General features: G+C 32.0%; 14 non-coding genes across 14 annotated transcripts; all 14 read right to left on the bottom strand.

Annotated features, from left to right (window-relative positions):
- Positions 1-916: 916 nt before the first annotated feature.
- Positions 917-1,002, bottom strand: TRNAR-UCU (transfer RNA arginine (anticodon UCU)). Its single transcript is given in 2 exon segments — positions 917-952; positions 966-1,002. It is a non-coding gene; the product is annotated as a tRNA-Arg (tRNA).
- Positions 1,003-1,774: 772 nt separating this feature from the next.
- On the bottom strand, positions 1,775-1,860 carry TRNAR-UCU (transfer RNA arginine (anticodon UCU)). Its single transcript is given in 2 exon segments — positions 1,775-1,810; positions 1,824-1,860. It is a non-coding gene; the product is annotated as a tRNA-Arg (tRNA).
- A 1,647-nt stretch (positions 1,861-3,507) lies between these two features.
- On the bottom strand, positions 3,508-3,593 carry TRNAR-UCU (transfer RNA arginine (anticodon UCU)). The gene is given in 2 exon segments: positions 3,508-3,543; positions 3,557-3,593. It is a non-coding gene; the product is annotated as a tRNA-Arg (tRNA).
- Positions 3,594-5,267: 1,674 nt separating this feature from the next.
- On the bottom strand, positions 5,268-5,353 carry TRNAR-UCU (transfer RNA arginine (anticodon UCU)). The gene is given in 2 exon segments: positions 5,268-5,303; positions 5,317-5,353. It is a non-coding gene; the product is annotated as a tRNA-Arg (tRNA).
- A 772-nt stretch (positions 5,354-6,125) lies between these two features.
- Positions 6,126-6,211, bottom strand: TRNAR-UCU (transfer RNA arginine (anticodon UCU)). The gene is given in 2 exon segments: positions 6,126-6,161; positions 6,175-6,211. It is a non-coding gene; the product is annotated as a tRNA-Arg (tRNA).
- Positions 6,212-9,961: 3,750 nt separating this feature from the next.
- Positions 9,962-10,047, bottom strand: TRNAR-UCU (transfer RNA arginine (anticodon UCU)). The gene is given in 2 exon segments: positions 9,962-9,997; positions 10,011-10,047. It is a non-coding gene; the product is annotated as a tRNA-Arg (tRNA).
- Positions 10,048-10,818: 771 nt separating this feature from the next.
- On the bottom strand, positions 10,819-10,904 carry TRNAR-UCU (transfer RNA arginine (anticodon UCU)). Its single transcript is given in 2 exon segments — positions 10,819-10,853; positions 10,868-10,904. It is a non-coding gene; the product is annotated as a tRNA-Arg (tRNA).
- Positions 10,905-14,307: 3,403 nt separating this feature from the next.
- Positions 14,308-14,393, bottom strand: TRNAR-UCU (transfer RNA arginine (anticodon UCU)). The gene is given in 2 exon segments: positions 14,308-14,343; positions 14,357-14,393. It is a non-coding gene; the product is annotated as a tRNA-Arg (tRNA).
- Positions 14,394-15,165: 772 nt separating this feature from the next.
- TRNAR-UCU (transfer RNA arginine (anticodon UCU)) lies at positions 15,166-15,251 on the bottom strand. Its single transcript is given in 2 exon segments — positions 15,166-15,201; positions 15,215-15,251. It is a non-coding gene; the product is annotated as a tRNA-Arg (tRNA).
- A 1,651-nt stretch (positions 15,252-16,902) lies between these two features.
- Positions 16,903-16,988, bottom strand: TRNAR-UCU (transfer RNA arginine (anticodon UCU)). The gene is given in 2 exon segments: positions 16,903-16,938; positions 16,952-16,988. It is a non-coding gene; the product is annotated as a tRNA-Arg (tRNA).
- Positions 16,989-17,773: 785 nt separating this feature from the next.
- Positions 17,774-17,859, bottom strand: TRNAR-UCU (transfer RNA arginine (anticodon UCU)). Its single transcript is given in 2 exon segments — positions 17,774-17,809; positions 17,823-17,859. It is a non-coding gene; the product is annotated as a tRNA-Arg (tRNA).
- A 924-nt stretch (positions 17,860-18,783) lies between these two features.
- On the bottom strand, positions 18,784-18,869 carry TRNAR-UCU (transfer RNA arginine (anticodon UCU)). The gene is given in 2 exon segments: positions 18,784-18,819; positions 18,833-18,869. It is a non-coding gene; the product is annotated as a tRNA-Arg (tRNA).
- Positions 18,870-19,667: 798 nt separating this feature from the next.
- On the bottom strand, positions 19,668-19,753 carry TRNAR-UCU (transfer RNA arginine (anticodon UCU)). Its single transcript is given in 2 exon segments — positions 19,668-19,703; positions 19,717-19,753. It is a non-coding gene; the product is annotated as a tRNA-Arg (tRNA).
- A 773-nt stretch (positions 19,754-20,526) lies between these two features.
- On the bottom strand, positions 20,527-20,612 carry TRNAR-UCU (transfer RNA arginine (anticodon UCU)). The gene is given in 2 exon segments: positions 20,527-20,561; positions 20,576-20,612. It is a non-coding gene; the product is annotated as a tRNA-Arg (tRNA).
- Positions 20,613-20,846: the final 234 nt, after the last annotated feature.

Here is a 20,846-nt window from a genome sequence, read left to right as displayed (position 1 = left end):
AGTAAACTTTAAATCTTTGCATTTGAAACTAAAGAATGACTCTGATGGGACTAGAACCAACAACCTTTGAATAACTACAACCTACTAGAAGTCCAATGCACTATCCATTGCACCACAGAGCCACTGATGTATCATATTTTTGTATCAACAGTACAATGTGTTGAATACTCTTATGTTTTAAATGACACAATCTGTGATGAAACTAATCTTTTTATTTTTCTATTTTATAAGTATGCTGTAAAGAGAGTATCGTAGAGTGAGAGTCAAATTTTTGTAATGATTTCAGAAATAGCTCCCACTTTGTGTGAGGTGCAAATCAATATGGGTACAATTGCACCATGTCTGATTGAGTGTTTGTTGCAAAGAAACTGAAGACAGAAACATTTTGGTAACATTTATATAGGTTTTGTATTTTTACCAGTATAGATATTTATATTAATTTATATTATAATAATTACATGGCTATCGAGTGTCATATATTTATAACATTGCTCTTGAATGCAACAGCTATGTCTGAGTCTTCCTCTTGCTGTTTTCAAGTGCAAGTCCTTTATCAGGTTTTAGCAATTGTGTAGGTTATTTGTAATACCCATCTAAGGATTTTTTATGATTTTTGAGTGTACTGTAGATACACTTCAAGCTTTGTATTCCTACGTGAGCAGACTCAACATAATATTTTGAATGCTGGTTAAAAATAACCATCCACATTTTTATTATCAGTTATTGATTTAAAGTATCTAAAATTGATTTGTAACTGGTCTTACATTTAAATGATTTTTATGTCACCAGCCTATCATTACTTTGTGTATATATATATATATATATATATATATAGTAAATAAGTCTCCTGTATACAATGTCTACGTTATGTATTATTGTAAGTAAACTTTAAATCTTTGCATTTGAAACTAAAGAACGACTCTGGTGGGACTCGAACCCACAACCTTTGAATAACTACAACCTACTAGAAGTCCAATGCGCTATCCATTGCGCCACAGAGCCACTGATGTATCATATTTTTGTATCAACAGTACAATGTGTTGAATACTCTTATGTTTTAAATGACACAATCTGTGATGAAACTAATCTTTTTATTTTTCTATTTTTTAAGTATGCTGTAAAGAGAGTATCGTAGAGTGAGAGTAACATTTTTGTAATGATTTCAGAAATGGCTCCCACTTTGTGTGAGGTGCAAATCAATATGGGGACAATTGCACCATATCTGATTGAGTGTTTGTTGCAAAGAAACTGAAGACAGAAACATTTTGGTAACATTTATATAGGTTTTGTATTTTTACCAGTATAGATATTTATATTAATTTATATTATAATAATTACATGGCTATCGAGTGTCAGATATTTATAACATTTCTCCCAAATGCAACAGCTATGTCTGAGTCTTCCTCTTGCTGTTTTCAAGTGCAAGTCCTATATAAGGTTTTAGCAATTGTGTAGGTTATTTGTAATACCCATCTAAGGATTTTTTATGATTTTTGAGTGTACTGTAGATACACTTTAAGCTTTGTATTCCTACGTGAGCAGACTCAACATAATATTTTCATTGCTGGTTAAAAATAACCATCCACATTTTTATTACCAGTTATTGATTTAAAGTATCTAAAATTGATTTGTAACTGGTCTTACATTTAAATGATTTTTATGTCAACAGCCTATAATTACTTTGTATATATAGTATATAGGTCTCCCATATACAATGTCTATGTTATGTATCATTTTAAGTAAATTTTAAATGTTTGCATTTGAAGCTAAAGAATGACTCTGGTGGGACTCGAACCCACAACCTTTGAATAACTACAACCTACTAGAAGTCCAATGCGCTATCCATTGCGCCACAGAGCCACTGAAGCAGCAAGCATTTCTATCGACAGTACAACATGTAGAATACTTTCAAGTTTTAAAAGCTACAATCTGTGATGAAACAAATCTATTATGTCTTTCTTTTTTTAGTAGGATGTATATACAGAGTATTGTAGAGTAAGAGCCAAAATTTTATACTGATTTCAGAAATAGCATCCTCATTGTGTGAGGTGCAAAAAATGTGGGGACAATTGCACCCTGTGTGAAATAGTAACTGTTTATTGCAATACAAACTAAAGACCAAAATATTTTCTAAAATGTATTTAATGTTTAGAGTGCTTAAAAATTATTTCATACTATAATGATAATGTTGCTAACCTGTGTCAGATATTTTCCAACATTCCTCTTGAATGCAACATCCCTGTCTGAGTTTTCCGGCTGCTGATTTCGAGTGCAAGTCCTATATCAGGTTTAAGCAATTATTTAGCTAATATGTGATAACCATGTAAGGATTACAGGTAAAAAGGATTTAATGTTTTTTTGAGTGTAGATACCCTTCAAGGTCTGCATAGCTAGCTGAGCAGACTCAACATTGAATTTGGTTGCTGGTTAAATATAACAATAAGCATTTTTGATCAGCAGTTATTGATTAAAAGTATCGAAAATTGATTTGTAATTGGTGATCTTACATTGAAAAGATTTTTATGTCACCAGCTTATCATTACTTTGTATATATATATATATATATAGTAAACAAGTCTCCTGTATACAATGTCTATGTTATGTATTATTGTAAGTTAACTTTAAATCTTTGCATTTGAAACTGAAGAACGACTCTGGTGGGACTCGAACCCACAACCTTTGAATAACTACAACCTACTAGAAGACCATTGTGCTATCCATTGCGCCACAGAGCCACTGTTGTATCATATTTTTTTATCAACAGTACAATGTGTTGAATACTCTTATGTTTTAAATGACACAATCTGTGATGAAACTAATCTTTTTATTTTTCTATTTTTTAAGTAGGCTGTAAAGAGAGTATCGTAGAGTGAGAGTCAAATTTTTGTAATGATTTCAGAAATAGCTCCCACTTTGTGTGAGGTGCAAATCAATATGGGTACAATTGCACCATGTCTGATTGAGTGTTTGTTGCAAAGAAACTGAAGACAGAAACATTTTGGTAACATTTATATAGGTTTTGTATTTTTACCAGTATAGATATTTATATTAATTTATATTATAATAATTACATGGCTATCGAGTGTCAGATATTTATAACATTGCTCCCAAATGCAACAGCTATGTCTGAGTCTTCCTCTTGCTGTTTTCAAGTGCAAGTCCTATATCAGGTTTTAGCAATTGTGTAGGTTATTTGTAATACCCATCTAAGGATTTTTTATGATTTTTGAGTGTACTGTAGATACACTTCAAGCTTTGTATTCCTACGTGAGCAGACTCAACATAATATTTTCATTGCTGGTTAAAAATAACCATCCACATTTTTATTACCAGTTATTGATTTAAAGTATCTAAAATTGATTTGTAACTGGTCTTACATTTAAATCATTTTTATGTCAACAGCCTATAATTACTTTGTATATATAGTATATAGGTCTCCCATATACAATGTCTATGTTATGTATAATTTTAAGTAAATTTTAAATGTTTGCATTTGAAGTTAAAGAATGACTCTGGTGGGACTTGAACCCACAACCTTTGAATAACTACAACCTACTAGAAGTCCAATGCGCTATCCATTGCGCCACAGAGCCATTGAAGCAGCACGCGTTTGTATCGATAGTACAACTTGTAGAATACTTTCAAGTTTTAAAAGCTACAATCTGTGATGAAACAAATCTATTATGTCTTTCTTTTTTTAGTAGGATGTATATACAGAGTATTGTAGAGTAAGAGCCAAAATGTTATACTGATTTCAGAAATAGCATCCTCATTGTGTGAGGTGCAAAAAATGTGGGGACAATTGCACCCTGTGTGAAATAGTAACTGTTTATTGCAATACAAACTAAAGACCAAAATATTTTCTAAAATGTATTTAATGTTTAGAGTGCTTAAAAATATTTTCATACTATAATGATAATGTTGCTAACCTGTGTCAGATATTTTCCAACATTCCTCTTGAATGCAACATCCCTGTCTGAGTTTTCCGGCTGCTGATTTCGAGTGCAAGTCCTATATCAGGTTTAAGCAATTATTTAGCTAATATGTGACAACCATGTAAGGATTACAGGTAAAAAGGATTTAATGTTTTTTGAGTGTAGATACCCTTCAAGGTCTGCATAGCTAGCTGAGCAGACTCAACATTGAATTTGGTTGCTGGTTAAATATAACAATAAGCATTTTTGATCAGCAGTTATTGATTTAAAGTATCGAAAATTGATTTGTAATTGGTGATCTTACATTGAAAAGATTTTTATGTCACCAGCCTATCATTACTTTGTATATATATATATATATATATATATATATATAGTAAATAAGTCTCCTGTATACAATGTCTACGTTATGTATTATTGTAAGTAAACTTTAAATCTTTGCATTTGAAACTAAAGAATGACTCTGATGGGACTAGAACCAACAACCTTTGAATAACTACAACCTACTAGAAGTCCAATGCACTATCCATTGCACCACAGAGCCACTGATGTATCATATTTTTGTATCAACAGTACAATGTGTTGAATACTCTTATGTTTTAAATGACACAATCTGTGATGAAACTAATCTTTTTATTTTTCTATTTTATAAGTATGCTGTAAAGAGAGTATCGTAGAGTGAGAGTCAAATTTTTGTAATGATTTCAGAAATAGCTCCCACTTTGTGTGAGGTGCAAATCAATATGGGTACAATTGCACCATGTCTGATTGAGTGTTTGTTGCAAAGAAACTGAAGACAGAAACATTTTGGTAACATTTATATAGGTTTTGTATTTTTACCAGTATAGATATTTATATTAATTTATATTATAATAATTACATGGCTATCGAGTGTCATATATTTATAACATTGCTCTTGAATGCAACAGCTATGTCTGAGTCTTCCTCTTGCTGTTTTCAAGTGCAAGTCCTTTATCAGGTTTTAGTAATTGTGTAGGTTATTTGTAATACCCATCTAAGGATTTTTTATGATTTTTGAGTGTACTGTAGATACACTTCAAGCTTTGTATTCCTACGTGAGCAGACTCAACATAATATTTTGATTGCTGGTTAAAAATAACCATCCACATTTTTATTATCAGTTATTGATGTAAAGTATCTAAAATTGATTTGTAACTGGTCTTACATTTAAATGATTTTTATGTCACCAGCCTATCATTACTTTGTGTATATATATATATATATATATAGTAAATAAGTCTCCTGTATACAATGTCTACGTTATGTATTATTGTAAGTAAACTTTAAATCTTTGCATTTGAAACTAAAGAATGACTCTGGTGGGACTCGAACCCACAACCTTTGAATAACTACAACCTACTAGAAGTCCAATGCGCTATCCATTGCGCCACAGAGCCACTGATGTATCATATTTTTGTATCAACAGTACAATGTGTTGAATACTCTTATGTTTTAAATGACACAATCTGTGATGAAACTAATCTTTTTATTTTTATATTTTTTAAGTATGCTGTAAAGAGAGTATCGTAGAGTGAGAGTAACATTTTTGTAATGATTTCAGAAATGGCTCCCACTTTGTGTGAGGTGCAAATCAATATGGGGACAATTGCACCATATCTGATTGAGTGTTTGTTGCAAAGAAACTGAAGACAGAAACATTTTGGTAACATTTATATAGGTTTTGTATTTTTACCAGTATAGATATTTATATTAATTTATATTATAATAATTACATGGCTATCGAGTGTCAGATATTTATAACATTTCTCCCAAATGCAACAGCTATGTCTGAGTCTTCCTCTTGCTGTTTTCAAGTGCAAGTCCTATATCAGGTTTTAGCAATTGTGTAGGTTATTTGTAATACCCATCTAAGGATTTTTTATGATTTTTGAGTGTACTGTAGATACACTTTAAGCTTTGTATTCCTACGTGAGCAGACTCAACATAATATTTTCATTGCTGGTTAAAAATAACCATCCACATTTTTATTACCAGTTATTGATTTAAAGAATCTAAAATTGATTTGTAACTGGTCTTACATTTAAATGATTTTTATGTCAACAGCCTATAATTACTTTGTATATATAGTATATAGGTCTCCCAAATACAATGTCTATGTTATGTATCATTTTAAGTAAATTTTAAATGTTTGCATTTGAAGCTAAAGAATGACTCTGGTGGGACTCGAACCCACAACCTTTGAATAACTACAACCTACTAGAAGTCCAATGCACTATCCATTGCGCCACAGAGCCACTGAAGCAGCAAGCGTTTGTATCGACAGTACAACATGTAGAATACTTTCAAGTTTTAAAAGCTACAATCTGTGATGAAACAAATCTATTATGTCTTTCTTTTTTTAGTAGGATGTATATACAGAGTATTGTAGAGTAAGAGCCAAAATTTTATACTGATTTCAGAAATAGCATCCTCATTGTGTGAGGTGCAAAAAATGTGGGGACAATTGCACCCTGTGTGAAATAGTAACTGTTTATTGCAATACAAACTAAAGACCAAAATATTTTCTAAAATGTATTTAATGTTTAGAGTGCTTAAAAATTATTTCATACTATAATGATAATGTTGCTAACCTGTGTCAGATATTTTCCAACATTCCTCTTGAATGCAACATCCCTGTCTGAGTTTTCCGGCTGCTGATTTCGAGTGCAAGTCCTATATCAGGTTTAAGCAATTATTTAGCTAATATGTGATAACCATGTAAGGATTACAGGTAAAAAGGATTTAATGTTTTTTTGAGTGTAGATACCCTTCAAGGTCTGCATAGCTAGCTGAGCAGACTCAACATTGAATTTGGTTGCTGGTTAAATATAACAATAAGCATTTTTGATCAGCAGTTATTGATTAAAAGTATCGAAAATTGATTTGTAATTGGTGATCTTACATTGAAAAGATTTTTATGTCACCAGCCTATCATTACTTTGTATATATATATATAGTAAACAAGTCTCCTGTATACAATGTCTATGTTATGTATTATTGTAAGTTAACTTTAAATTTTTGCATTTGAAACTGAAGAACGACTCTGGTGGGACTCGAACCCACAACCTTTGAATAACTACAACCTACTAGAAGACCATTGTGCTATCCATTGCGCCCCAGAGCCACTGTTGTATCATATTTTTTTATCAACAGTACAATGTGTTGAATACTCTTATGTTTTAAATGACACAATCTGTGATGAAACTAATCTTTTTATTTTTCTATTTTTTAAGTAGGCTGTAAAGAGAGTATCGTAGAGTGAGAGTCAAATTTTTGTAATGATTTCAGAAATAGCTCCCACTTTGTGTGAGGTGCAAATCAATATGGGTACAATTGCACCATGTTTGATTGAGTGTTTGTTGCAAAGAAACTGAAGACAGAAACATTTTGGTAACATTTATATAGGTTTTGTATTTTTACCAGTATAGATATTTATATTAATTTATATTATAATAATTATAGAAGCAAAAAGTGGTCCTTCCAAAGAGATGGGGAACCAAGGAGAAAAAGCCTCTTTGTGGGTGCACTCTTTCAAAAACAATTTATGTATTTGTTTGTAAATATTTATTGTTTAAAAATATAAACTTTATTGTGACAATTAAAAATGATATGTATAGAATAAGGGCAAAAATTACCTATTGGTATACCCTACAGAATAGACAAATAAGGTACGAGGTGATTATGTTTCATATATTAAACTCCTCCAAAGTAACAATTATCTCAAAAGATTCTTTATGATAGTTTGTAGCATCCCCTGTGAACAGTAGTGTGTTTTAGAGTAAAGGAAATGATTCCAAAGCTCTTGACACTGGATGCGATTTGATAAAATCTGTAGTGGAAGAGGATTAATTAATTAATTATCTGCTAGGCGAAAATTTATATGCTGATAATTTTAGTAGGCAAAGAAATTTACATAACAACAATACTGTTTGTTACCGACTGTGTGGAATATTACACCCTGATGTGTAGATGTTTACTTAATAAATATCAGAAACCACACATCCTGCAGTAGGTAGCCGTAACTGTTGATCATTATGCAATTGCTGCATTAGTATCCAAATATCTTGCTAGTGCGGAGCGGGTATGAAGAAAGACAGTGGCGTTACTTGCTTTTGCCGGGATACGGTGAGGGGTTATCCTGATAACAATTGTCATTGCAGAAAAAAACCCACTCCCGACCCGCAATGAGTGCGCGCCGAAATACCTCAGATGCGAGAAGTTCTTGTTGTTGTAGCCCCCGTGGATGTCCTTGCTAGAGACGCGTGTGGGGGTTTCTGCCTACAAGTCCGGGTCCGTGATTGTCACACGGGAATCCGGAAAAGACGTCAGGATGACGTCAGAGTATCTGTAAACGAAGCGGACGTACGTTTCACCCTAGCCGGGCTTGGTCACCTTGAGTCCTATTGCTCTTCATACCCGCTCCGGCCACTGACTCTCTCACCTCCCATTCACTGTGACAATTGTTCACATATGGGAAGGCAGCAGAAGTGAGTGGAATCACGGCACGGGTACTTTCCAAGAATTTACCTTACTACCTTATTACCTTATTACCTTATTACCTCAATTACCTCTCTTTGCAGTGAAAACTACTACTTGTCCTAAACTGACACAGCAGACAGAATTCTGCTTTATACATCAGTAAGATTTATTGATATAAATAGAGTGTCTTATTTAAGTATCACAAGTTACAGTTTCCAATTGCGGGATGTGTCATTTCTGTTTTTTTACTGAGTAACAATTTATTATCATTGTGAAACATTTTTCAATTGCTGCATGCACTAGCAAGATATTTGGATACTAATGCAGCAATTGCATAATGATCAACAGTTACGGCTACCTACTGCAGGATGTGTGGTTTCTGATATTTATTAAGTAAACATCTACACATCAGGGTGTAATATTCCACACAGTCGGTAACAAACAGTATTGTTGTTATGTAAATTTCTTTGCCTACTAAAATTATCAGCATATAAATTTTCGCCTAGCAGATAATTAATTAATTAATCCTCTTCCACTACAGATTTTATCAAATCGCATCCAGTGTCAAGAGCTTTGGAATCATTTCCTTTACTCTAAAACACACTACTGTTCACAGGGGATGCTACAAACTATCATAAAGAATCTTTTGAGATAATTGTTACTTTGGAGGAGTTTAATATATGAAACATAATCACCTCGTACCTTATTTGTCTATTCTGTAGGGTATACCAATAGGTAATTTTTGCCCTTATTCTATACATATCATTTTTAATTGTCACAATAAAGTTTATATTTTTAAACAATAAATATTTACAAACAAATACATAAATTGTTTTTGAAAGAGTGCACCCACAAAGAGGCTTTTTCTCCTTGGTTCCCCATCTCTTTGGAAGGACCACTTTTTGCTTCTATAAATGTTTAATACCTCTGGGGTCGCACCGCCAACATATATAGAAATTTTCTGTTATACTGTACTAAAAATTATGAAATTCTGATACTGTTGGCTCAACATGATTTAAAGAAATTAACTGTAGCAGTGCAGGCAAACTCAAACCCTCCGCTTTATATTATAATAATTACATGGCTATCGAGTGTCAGATATTTATAACATTGCTCCCAAATGCAACAGCTATGTCTGAGTCTTCCTCTTGCTGTTTTCAAGTGCAAGTCCTATATCAGGTTTTAGCAATTGTGTAGGTTATTTGTAATACCCATCTAAGGATTTTTTATGATTTTTGAGTGTACTGTAGATACACTTCAAGCTTTGTATTCCTACGTGAGCAGACTCAACATAATATTTTGATTGCTGGTTAAAAATAACCATCCACATTTTTATTAACAGTTATTGATTTAAAGTATCTAAAATTGATTTGTAACTGGTCTTACATTTAAATGATTTTTATGTCACCAGCCAATTATTACTTTGTATATATATATATATATAGTAAATAAGTCTCCTGTATACAATGTCTACGTTATGTATTATTGTAAGTAAACTTTAAATCTTTGCATTTGAAACTAAAGAACGACTCTGGTGGGACTCGAACCCACAACCTTTTGATAACTACAACCTACTAGAAGTCCAATGGGCTATCCATTGCGCCACAGAGCCACTGATGTATCATATTTTTGTATAAACAGCACAATGTGTTGAATACTCTTATGTTTTAAATGACACAATCTGTGATGAAACTAATCTTTTTATTTTCTATTTTTTAAGTATGCTGTAAAGAGAGTATCGTAGAGTGAGAGTAACATTTTTGTAATGATTTCAGAAATGGCTCCCACTTTGTGTGAGGTGCAAATCAATATGGGGACAATTGCACCATGTCTGATTGAGTGTTTGTTGCAAAGAAACTGAAGACAGAAACATTTTGGTAACATTTATATAGGTTTTGTATTTTTACCAGTATAGATATTTATATTAACTTATATTATAATAATTACATGGCTATCGAGTGTCAGATATTTATAACATTTCTCCCAAATGCAACAGCTATGTCTGAGTCTTCCTCTTGCTGTTTTCAAGTGCAAGTCCTATATCAGGTTTTAGCAATTGTGTAGGTTATTTGTAATACCCATCTAATGATTTTTTATGATTTTTGAGTGTACTGTAGATACACTTTAAGCTTTGTATTCCTACGTGAGCAGACTCAATATAATATTTTCATTGCTGGTTAAAAATAACCATCCACATTTTTATTACCAGTTATTGATTTAAAGTATCTAAAATTGATTTGTAACTGGTCTTACATTTAAATTATTTTTATGTCAACAGCCTATAATTACTTTGTATATATAGTATATAGGTCTCCCATATACAATGTCTATGTTATGTATCATTTTAAGTAAATTTTAAATGTTTGCATTTGAAGCTAAAGAATGACTCTGGTGGGACTTGAACCAACAACCTTTGAATAACTACAACCTTCTAGAAGTCAAATGCGCTATCCATTGCGCTACAGAGCCACTGAAGTAGCAAGCGTTTGTATCGACAGTACAACTTGTAGAATACTTTCATGTTTTAAAAGCTACAATCTGTGATGAAACAAATCTATTATGTCTTTCTTTTTTTAGTAGGATGTATATACAGAGTATTGTAGAGTAAGAGCCAAAATTTTATACTGATTTCAGAAATAGCATCCTCATTGTGTGAGGTGCAGAAAATGTGGGGACAATTGCACCCTGTGTGAAATAGTAACTGTTTATTGCAATACAAACTAAAGACCAAAATATTTTCTAAAATGTATTTAATGTTTAGAGTGCTTAACAGTGTAGATATTCATCTTATTTCATACTATAATGATAATGTTGCTAACCTGTGTCAGATATTTCCAACATTCCTCTTGAATGCAACATCCCTGTCTGAGTTTTCCGGCTGCTGATTTCGAGTGCAAGTCCTATATCAGGTTTAAGCAAGTATTTAGCTAATATGTGATAACCATGTAAGGATTACAGGTAAAAAGGATTTAATGTTTTTTTGAGTGTAGATACCCTTCAAGGTCAGCATAGCTAGCTGAGCAGACTCAACATTGAATTTGGTTGCTGGTTAAATATAACAATAAGCATTTTTGATCAGCAGTTATTGATTAAAAGTATCGAAAATTGATTTGTAATTGGTGATCTTACATTGAAAAGATTTTTATGTCACCAGCCTATCATTACTTTGTATATATATATAGTAAACAAGTCTCCTGTATACAATGTCTATGTTATGTATTATTGTAAGTTAACTTTAAATCTTTGCATTTGAAACTGAAGAACAACTCTGGTGGGACTCGAACCCACAACCTTTGAATAACTACAACCTACTAGAAGACCATTGTGCTATCCATTGCGCCACAGAGCCACTGTTGTATCATATTTTTTTATCAACAGTACAATGTGTTGAATACTCTTATGTTTTAAATGACACAATCTGTGATGAAACTAATCTTTTTATTTTTCTATTTTTTAAGTAGGCTGTAAAGAGAGTATCGTAGAGTGAGAGTCAAATTTTTGTAATGATTTCAGAAATAGCTCCCACTTTGTGTGAGGTGCAAATCAATATGGGTACAATTGCACCATGTCTGATTGAGTGTTTGTTGCAAAGAAACTGAAGACAGAAACATTTTGGTAACATTTATATAGGTTTTGTATTTTTACCAGTATAGATATTTATATTAATTTATATTATAATAATTACATGGCTATCGAGTGTCAGATATTTATAACATTGCTCCCAAATGCAACAGCTATGTCTGAGTCTTCCTCTTGCTGTTTTCAAGTGCAAGTCCTATATCAGGTTTTAGCAATTGTGTAGGTTATTTGTAATACCCATCTAAGGATTTTTTATGATTTTTGAGTGTACTGTAGATACACTTCAAGCTTTGTATTCCTACGTGAGCAGACTCAACATAATATTTTGATTGCTGGTTAAAAATAACCATCCACATTTTTATTAACAGTTATTGATTTAAAGTATCTAAAATTGATTTGTAAATGGTCTTACATTTAAATGATTTTTATGTCACCAGCCAATTATTACTTTGTATATATATATATATAGTAAATAAGTCTCCTGTATACAATGTCTACGTTATGTATTATTGTAAGTAAACTTTAAATCTTTGCATTTGAAACTAAAGAACGACTCTGGTGGGACTCAAACCCACAACCTTTTGATAACTACAACCTACTAGAAGTCCAATGGGCTATCCATTGCGCCACAGAGCCACTGATGTATCATATTTTTGTATAAACAGCACAATGTGTTGAATACTCTTATGTTTTAAATGACACAATCTGTGATGAAACTAATCTTTTTATTTTCTATTTTTTAAGTATGCTGTAAAGAGAGTATCGTAGAGTGAGAGCAACATTTTTGTAATGATTTCAGAAATGGCTCCCACTTTGTGTGAGGTGCAAATCAATATGGGGACAATTGCACCATGTCTGATTGAGTGTTTGTTGCAAAGAAACTGAAGACAGAAACATTTTGGTAACATTTATATAGGTTTTGTATTTTTACCAGTATAGATATTTATATTAACTTATATTATAATAATTACATGGCTATCGAGTGTCAGATATTTATAACATTTCTCCCAAATGCAACAGCTATGTCTGAGTCTTACTCTTGCTGTTTTCAAGTGCAAGTCCTATATCAGGTTTTAGCAATTGTGTAGGTTATTTGTAATACCCATCTAATGATTTTTTATGATTTTTGAGTGTACTGTAGATACACTTTAAGCTTTGTATTCCTACGTGAGCAGACTCAACATAATATTTTCATTGCTGGTTAAAAATAACCATCCACATTTTTATTACCAGTTATTGATTTAAAGTATCTAAAATTGATTTGTAACTGGTCTTACATTTAAATTATTTTTATGTCAACAGCCTATAATTACTTTGTATATATAGTATATAGGTCTCCCATATACAATGTCTATGTTATGTATCATTTTAAGTACATTTTAAATGTTTGCATTTGAAGCTAAAGAATGACTCTGGTGAGACTTGAACCAACAACCTTTGAATAACTACAACCTTCTAGAAGTCAAATGCGCTATCCATTGCGCTACAGAGCCACTGAAGTAGCAAGCGTTTGTATCAACAGTACAACTTGTAGAATACTTTCATGTTTTAAAAGCTACAATCTGTGATGAAACAAATCTATTATGTCTTTCTTTTTTTAGTAGGATGTATATACAGAGTATTGTAGAGTAAGAGCCAAAATTTTATACTGATTTCAGAAATAGCAGCCTCATTGTGTGAGGTGCAAAAAAATGTGGGGACAATTGCACCCTGTGTGAAATAGTAACTGTTTATTGCAATACAAACTAAAGACCAAAATATTTTCTAAAATGTATTTAATGTTTAGAGTGCTTAACAGTGTAGATATTCATCTTATTTCATACTATAATGATAATGTTGCTAACCTGTGTCAGATATTTCCAACATTCCTCTTGAATGCAACATCCCTGTCTGAGTTTTCCGGCTGCTGATTTCGAGTGCAAGTCCTATATCAGGTTTAAGCAATTATTTAGCTAATATGTGATAACCATGTAAGGATTACAGGTAAAAAGGATTTAATGTTTTTTGAGTGTAGATACCCTTCAAGGTCTGCATAGCTAGCTGAGCAGACTCAACATTGAATTTGGTTGCTGGTTAAATATAACAATAAGCATTTTTGATCAGCAGTTATTGATTTAAAGTATCGAAAATTGATTTGTAATTGGTGATCTTACATTGAAAAGATTTTTATGTCACCAGCCTATCATTACTTTGTATATATATATATATGTAGTAAATAAGTCTCCTGTATACAATGTCTACGTTATGTATTATTGTAAGTAAACTTTAAATCTTTGCATTTGAAACTAAAGAATTACTCTGGTGGGACTCAAACCCACAACCTTTGAATAACTGCAACCTACCAGAAGTCCAATGCGCTATCCATTGCGCCACAGAGCCACTGATGTATCATGTTTTTGTATCAACAGTACAATGTGTTGAATACTCTTATGTTTTAAATGACACAATCTGTGATGAAACTAATCTTTTTATTTTTCTATTTTTTAAGTATGCTGTAAAGAGAGTATCGTAGAGTGAGAGTAAAATTTTTGTAATGATTTCAGAAATAGCTCCCACTTTGTGTGAGGTGCAAATCAATATGGGGACAATTGCTCCATGTCTGATTGAGTGTTTGTTGCAAAAAAACTGAAGACAGAAACATTTTGGTAACATTTATATAGGTTTTGTATTTTTACCAGTATAGATATTTATATTAATTTATATTATAATAATTACATGGCTATCGAGTGTCAGATATTTATAACATTTCTCCCAAATGCAACAGCTATGTCTGAGTCTTCCTCTTGCTGTTTTCAAGTGCAAGTCCTATATCAGGTTTTAGCAATTGTGTAGGTTATTTGTAATACCCATCTAAGGATTTTTTATGATTTTTGAGTGTACTGTAGATACACTTTAAGCTTTGTATTCCTACGTGAGCAGACTCAACATAATATTTTCATTGCTGGTTAAAAATAACCATCCACATTTTTATTACCAGTTATTAATTTAAAGTATCTAAAATTGATTTGTAACTGGTCTTACATTTAAATGATTTTTATGTCAACAGCCTATAATTACTTTGTATATATAGTATATAGGTCTCCCATATACAATGTCTATGTTATGTATCATTTTAAGTAAATTTTAAATGTTTGCATTTGAAGCTAAAGAATGACTCTGGTGGGACTCGAACCCACAACCTTTGAATAACTACAACCTACTAGAAGTCCAATGCGCTATCCATTGCGCCACAGAGCCACTAAAGCAGCAAGCGTTTGTATCGACAGTACAACATGTAGAATACTTTCAAGTTTTAAAAGCTACAATCTGTGATGAAACAAATCTATTATGTCTTTCTTTTTTTAGTAGGATGTATATACAGAGTATTGTAGAGTAAGAGCCAAAATTTTATACTGATTTCAGAAATAGCATCCTCATTGTGTGAGGTGCAAAAAATGTGGGGACAATTGCACCCTGTGTGAAATAGTAACTGTTTATTGCAATACAAACTAAAGACCAAAATATTTTCTAAAATGTATTTAATGTTTAGAGTGCTTAAAAATTATTTCATACTATAATGATAATGTTGCTAACCTGTGTCAGATATTTTCCAACATTCCTCTTGAATGCAACATCCCTGTCTGAGTTTTCCGGCTGCTGATTTCGAGTGCAAGTCCTATATCAGGTTTAAGCAATTATTTAGCTAATATGTGATAACCATGTAAGGATTACAGGTAAAAAGGATTTAATGTTTTTTTGAGTGTAGATACCCTTCAAGGTCTGCATAGCTAGCTGAGCAGACTCAACATTGAATTTGGTTGCTGGTTAAATATAACAATAAGCATTTTTGATCAGCAGTTATTGATTAAAAGTATCGAAAATTGATTTGTTATTGGTGATCTTACATTGAAAAGATTTTTATGTCACCAGCCTATCATTACTTTGTATATATATATATAGTAAACAAGTCTCCTGTATACAATGTCTATGTTATGTATTATTGTAAGTTAACTTTAAATCTTTGCATTTGAAACTGAAGAACGACTCTGGTGGGACTCGAACCCACAACCTTTGAATAACTACAACCTACTAGAAGACCATTGTGCTATCCATTGCGCCACAGAGCCACTGTTGTATCATATTTTTTTATCAACAGTACAATGTGTTGAATACTCTTATGTTTTAAATGACACAATCTGTGATGAAACTAATCTTTTTATTTTTCTATTTTTTAAGTATGCTGTAAAGAGAGTATCGTAGAGTGAGAGTAAAATTTTTGTAATGATTTCAGAAATAGCTCCCACTTTGTGTGAGGTGCAAATCAATATGGGGACAATTGCACCATGTCTGATTGAGTGTTTGTTGCAAAGAAACTGAAGATAGAAACATTTTGGTAACATTTATATAGGTTTTGTATTTTTACCAGTATAGATATTTATATTAATTTATATTATAATAATTACATGGCTATCGAGTGTCAGATATTTATAACATTGCTCCCAAATGCAACAGCTATGTCTGAGTCTTCCTCTTGCTGTTTTCAAGTGCAAGTCCTATATCAGGTTTTAGCAATTGTGTAGGTTATTTGTAATACCCATCTAAGGATTTTTTTTATGATTTTTGAGTGTACTGTAGATACACTTCAAGCTTTGTATTCCTACGTGAGCAGACTCAACATAATATTTTGATTGCTGGTTAAAAATAACCATCCACATTTTTATTAACAGTTATTGATTTAAAGTATCTAAAATTGATTTGTAACTGGTCTTACATTTAAATGATTTTTATGTCACCAGCCAATTATTACTTTGTATATATATATATATAGTAAATAAGTCTCCTGTATACAATGTCTACGTTATGTATTATTGTAAGTAAACTTTAAATCTTTGCATTTGAAACTAAAGAACGACTCTGGTGGGACTCGAACCCACAACCTTTTGATAACTACAACCTACTAGAAGTCCAATGGGCTATCCATTGCGCCACAGAGCCACTGATGTATCATGTTTTTGTATCATGTTTTTGTATCAACAGTACAATGTGTTGAATACTCTTATGTTTTAAATGCCACAATCTGTGATGAAACTAATCTTTTTATTTTTCTATTTTTTAAGTATGCTGTAAAGAGAGTATCGTAGAGTGAGAGTAACATTTTTGTAATGATTTCAGAAATGGCTCCCACTTTGTGTGAGGTGCAAATCAATATGGGGACAATTGCACCATATCTGATTGAGTGTTTGTTGCAAAGAAACTGAAGACAGAAACATTTTGGTAACATTTATATAGGTTTTGTATTTTTACCAGTATAGATATTTATATTAATTTATATTATAATAATTACATGGCTATCGAGTGTCAGATATTTATAACATTTCTCCCAAATGCAACAGCTATGTGTGAGTCTTCCTCTTGCTGTTTTCAAGTGCAAGTCCTATATCAGGTTTTAGCAATTGTGTAGGTTATTTGTAATACCCATCTAAGGATTTTTTATGATTTTTGAGTGTACTGTAGATACACTTTAAGCTTTGTATTCCTACGTGAGCAGACTCAACATCATATTTTCATTGCTGGTTAAAAATAACCATCCACATTTTTATTACCAGTTATTGATTTAAAGTATCTAAAATTGATTTGTAACTGGTCTTACATTTAAATGATTTTTATGTCAACAGCCTATAATTACTTTGTATATATAGTATATAGGTCTCCCATATACAATGTCTATGTTATGTATAATTTTAAGTAAATTTTAAATGTTTGCATTTGAAGCTAAAGAATGACTCTGGTGGGACTCGAACCCACAACCTTTGAATAACTACAACCTACTAGAAGTCCAATGCGCTATCCATTGCGCCACAGAGCCACTGAAGCAGCAAGCGTTTGTATCGACAGTACAACTTGTAGAATACTTTCATGTTTTAAAAGCTACAATCTGTGATGAAACAAATCTATTATGTCTTTCTTTTTTTAGTAGGATGTATATACAGAGTATTGTAGAGTAAGAGCCAAAATTTTATACTGATTTCAGAAATAGCATCCTCATTGTGTGAGGTGCAAAAAAATGTGGGGACAATTGCACCCTGTGTGAAATAGTAACTGTTTATTGCAATACAAACTAAAGACCAAAATATTTTCTAAAATGTATTTAATGTTTAGAGGGCTTAACAGTGTAGATATTCATCTTATTTCATACTATCATGATAATGTTGCTAACCTGTGTCAGATATTTCCAACATTCCTCTTAAATGCAACATCCCTGTCTGAGTTTTCCGGCTGCTGATTTCGAGTGCAAGTCCTATATCAGGTTTAAGCAATTATTTAGCTAATATGTGATAACCATGTAAGGATTACATGGCTATCGAGTGTCAGATATTTATAACATTTCTCCCAAATGCAACAGCTATGTCTAAGTCTTCCTCTTGCTGTTTTCAAGTGCAAGTCCTATATCAGGTTTTAGCAATTGTGTAGGTTATTTGTAATACCCATCTAATGATTTTTTATGATTTTTGAGTGTACTGTAGATACACTTTAAGCTTTGTATTCCTACGTGAGCAGACTCAACATAATATTTTCATTGCTGGTTAAAAATAACCATCCACATTTTTATTACCAGTTATTGATTTAAAGTATCTAAAATTGATTTGTAACTGGTCTTACATTTAAATGATTTTTATGTCAACAGCCTATAATTACTTTGTATATATAGTATATAGGTCTCCCATATACAATGTCTATGTTATGTATAATTTTAAGTAAATTTTAAATGTTTGCATTTGAAGCTAAAGAATGACTCTGGTGGGACTCGAACCCACAACCTTTGAATAACTACAACCTACTAGAAGTCCAATGCGCTATCCATTGCGCTACAGAGCCACTGAAGTAGCAAGCGTTTGTATCGACAGTACAACTTGTACAATACTTTCATGTTTTAAAAGCTACAATCTGTGATGAAACAAATCTATTATGTCTTTCTTTTTTTAGTAGGATGTATATACAGAGTATTGTAGAGTTAGAGCCAAAATTTTATACTGATTTCAGAAATAGCAGCCTCATTGTGTGAGGTGCAAAAAAATGTGGGGACAATTGCACCCTGTGTGAAATAGTAACTGTTTATTGTAATACAAACTAAAGACCAAAATATTTTCTAAAATGTATTTAATGTTTAGAGTGCTTAACAGTGTAGATATTCATCTTATTTCATACTATAATGATAATGTTGCTAACCTGTGTCAGATATTTCCAACATTCCTCTTGAATGCAACATCCCTGTCTGAGTTTTCCGGCTGCTGATTTCGAGTGCAAGTCCTATATCAGGTTTAAGCAATTATTTAGCTAATATGTGACAACCATGTAAGGATTACAGGTAAAAAGGATTTAATGTTTTTTGAGTGTAGATACCCTTCAAGGTCTGCATAGCTAGCTGAGCAGACTCAACATTGAATTTGGTTGCTGGTTAAATATAACAGTAAGCATTTTTGATCAGCAGTTATTGATTTAAAGTATCGAAAATTGATTTGTAATTGGTGATCTTACATTGAAAAGATTTTTATGTCACCAGCCTATCATTACTTTGTATATATATATATGTAGTAAATAAGTCTCCTGTATACAATGTCTATGTTATGTATTATTGTAAGTTAACTTTAAATCTTTGCATTTGAAACTAAAGAATTACTCTGGTGGGACTCGAACCCACAACCTTTGAATAACTGCAACCTACCAGAAGTCCAATGCGCTATCCATTGCGCCACAGAGCCACTGATGTATCATGTTTTTGTATCAACAGTACAATGTGTTGAATACTCTTATGTTTTAAATGACACAATCTGTGATGAAACTAATCTTTTTATTTTTCTATTTTTTAAGTATGCTGTAAAGAGAGTATCGTAGAGTGAGAGACAAATTTTTGTAATGATTTCAGAAATAGCTCCCACTTTGTGTGAGGTGCAAATCAATATGGGGACAATTGCACCATGTCTGATTGAGTGTTTGTTGCAAAAAAACTGAAGACAGAAACATTTTGGTAACATTTATATAGGTTTTTGTATTTTTACCAGTATAGATATTTATATTAATTTATATTATAATAATTACATGGCTATCGAGTGTCAGATATTTATAACATTTCTCCCAAATGCAACAGCTATGTCTGAGTCTTCCTCTTGCTGTTTTCAAGTGCAAGTCCTATATCAGGTTTTAGCAATTGTGTAGGTTATTTGTAATACCCATCTAAGGATTTTTTATGATTTTTGAGTGTACTGTAGATACACTTTAAGCTTTGTATTCCTACGTGAGCAGACTCAACATAATATTTTCATTGCTGGTTAAAAATAACCATCCACATTTTTATTACCAGTTATTGATTTAAAGTATCTAAAATTGATTTGTAACTGGTCTTACATTTAAATTATTTTTATGTCAACAGCCTATAATTACTTTGTATATATAGTATATAGGTCTCCCATATACAATGTCTATGTTATGTATCATTTTAAGTAAATTTTAAATGTTTGCATTTGAAGCTAAAGAATGACTCTGGTGGGACTTGAACCAACAACCTTTGAATAACTACAACCTTCTAGAAGTCAAATGCGCTATCCATTGCGCTACAGAGCCACTGAAGTAGCAAGCGTTTGTATCGACAGTACAACTTGTAGAATACTTTCATGTTTTAAAAGCTACAATCTGTGATGAAACAAATCTATTATGTCTTTCTTTTTTTAGTAGGATGTATATACAGAGTATTGTAGAGTAGGAGCCAAAATTTTATACTGATTTCAGAAATAGCAGCCTCATTGTGTGAGGTGCAAAAAAATGTGGGGACAATTGCACCCTGTGTGAAATAGTAAC

The sequence above is a fragment of the Pseudophryne corroboree genome, chromosome 4, assembly GCF_028390025.1.
Source record: "Pseudophryne corroboree isolate aPseCor3 chromosome 4, aPseCor3.hap2, whole genome shotgun sequence".
NCBI lineage: Eukaryota > Metazoa > Chordata > Amphibia > Anura > Myobatrachidae > Pseudophryne > Pseudophryne corroboree.
This window is presented reverse-complemented; position numbering and strand designations above follow the sequence as displayed.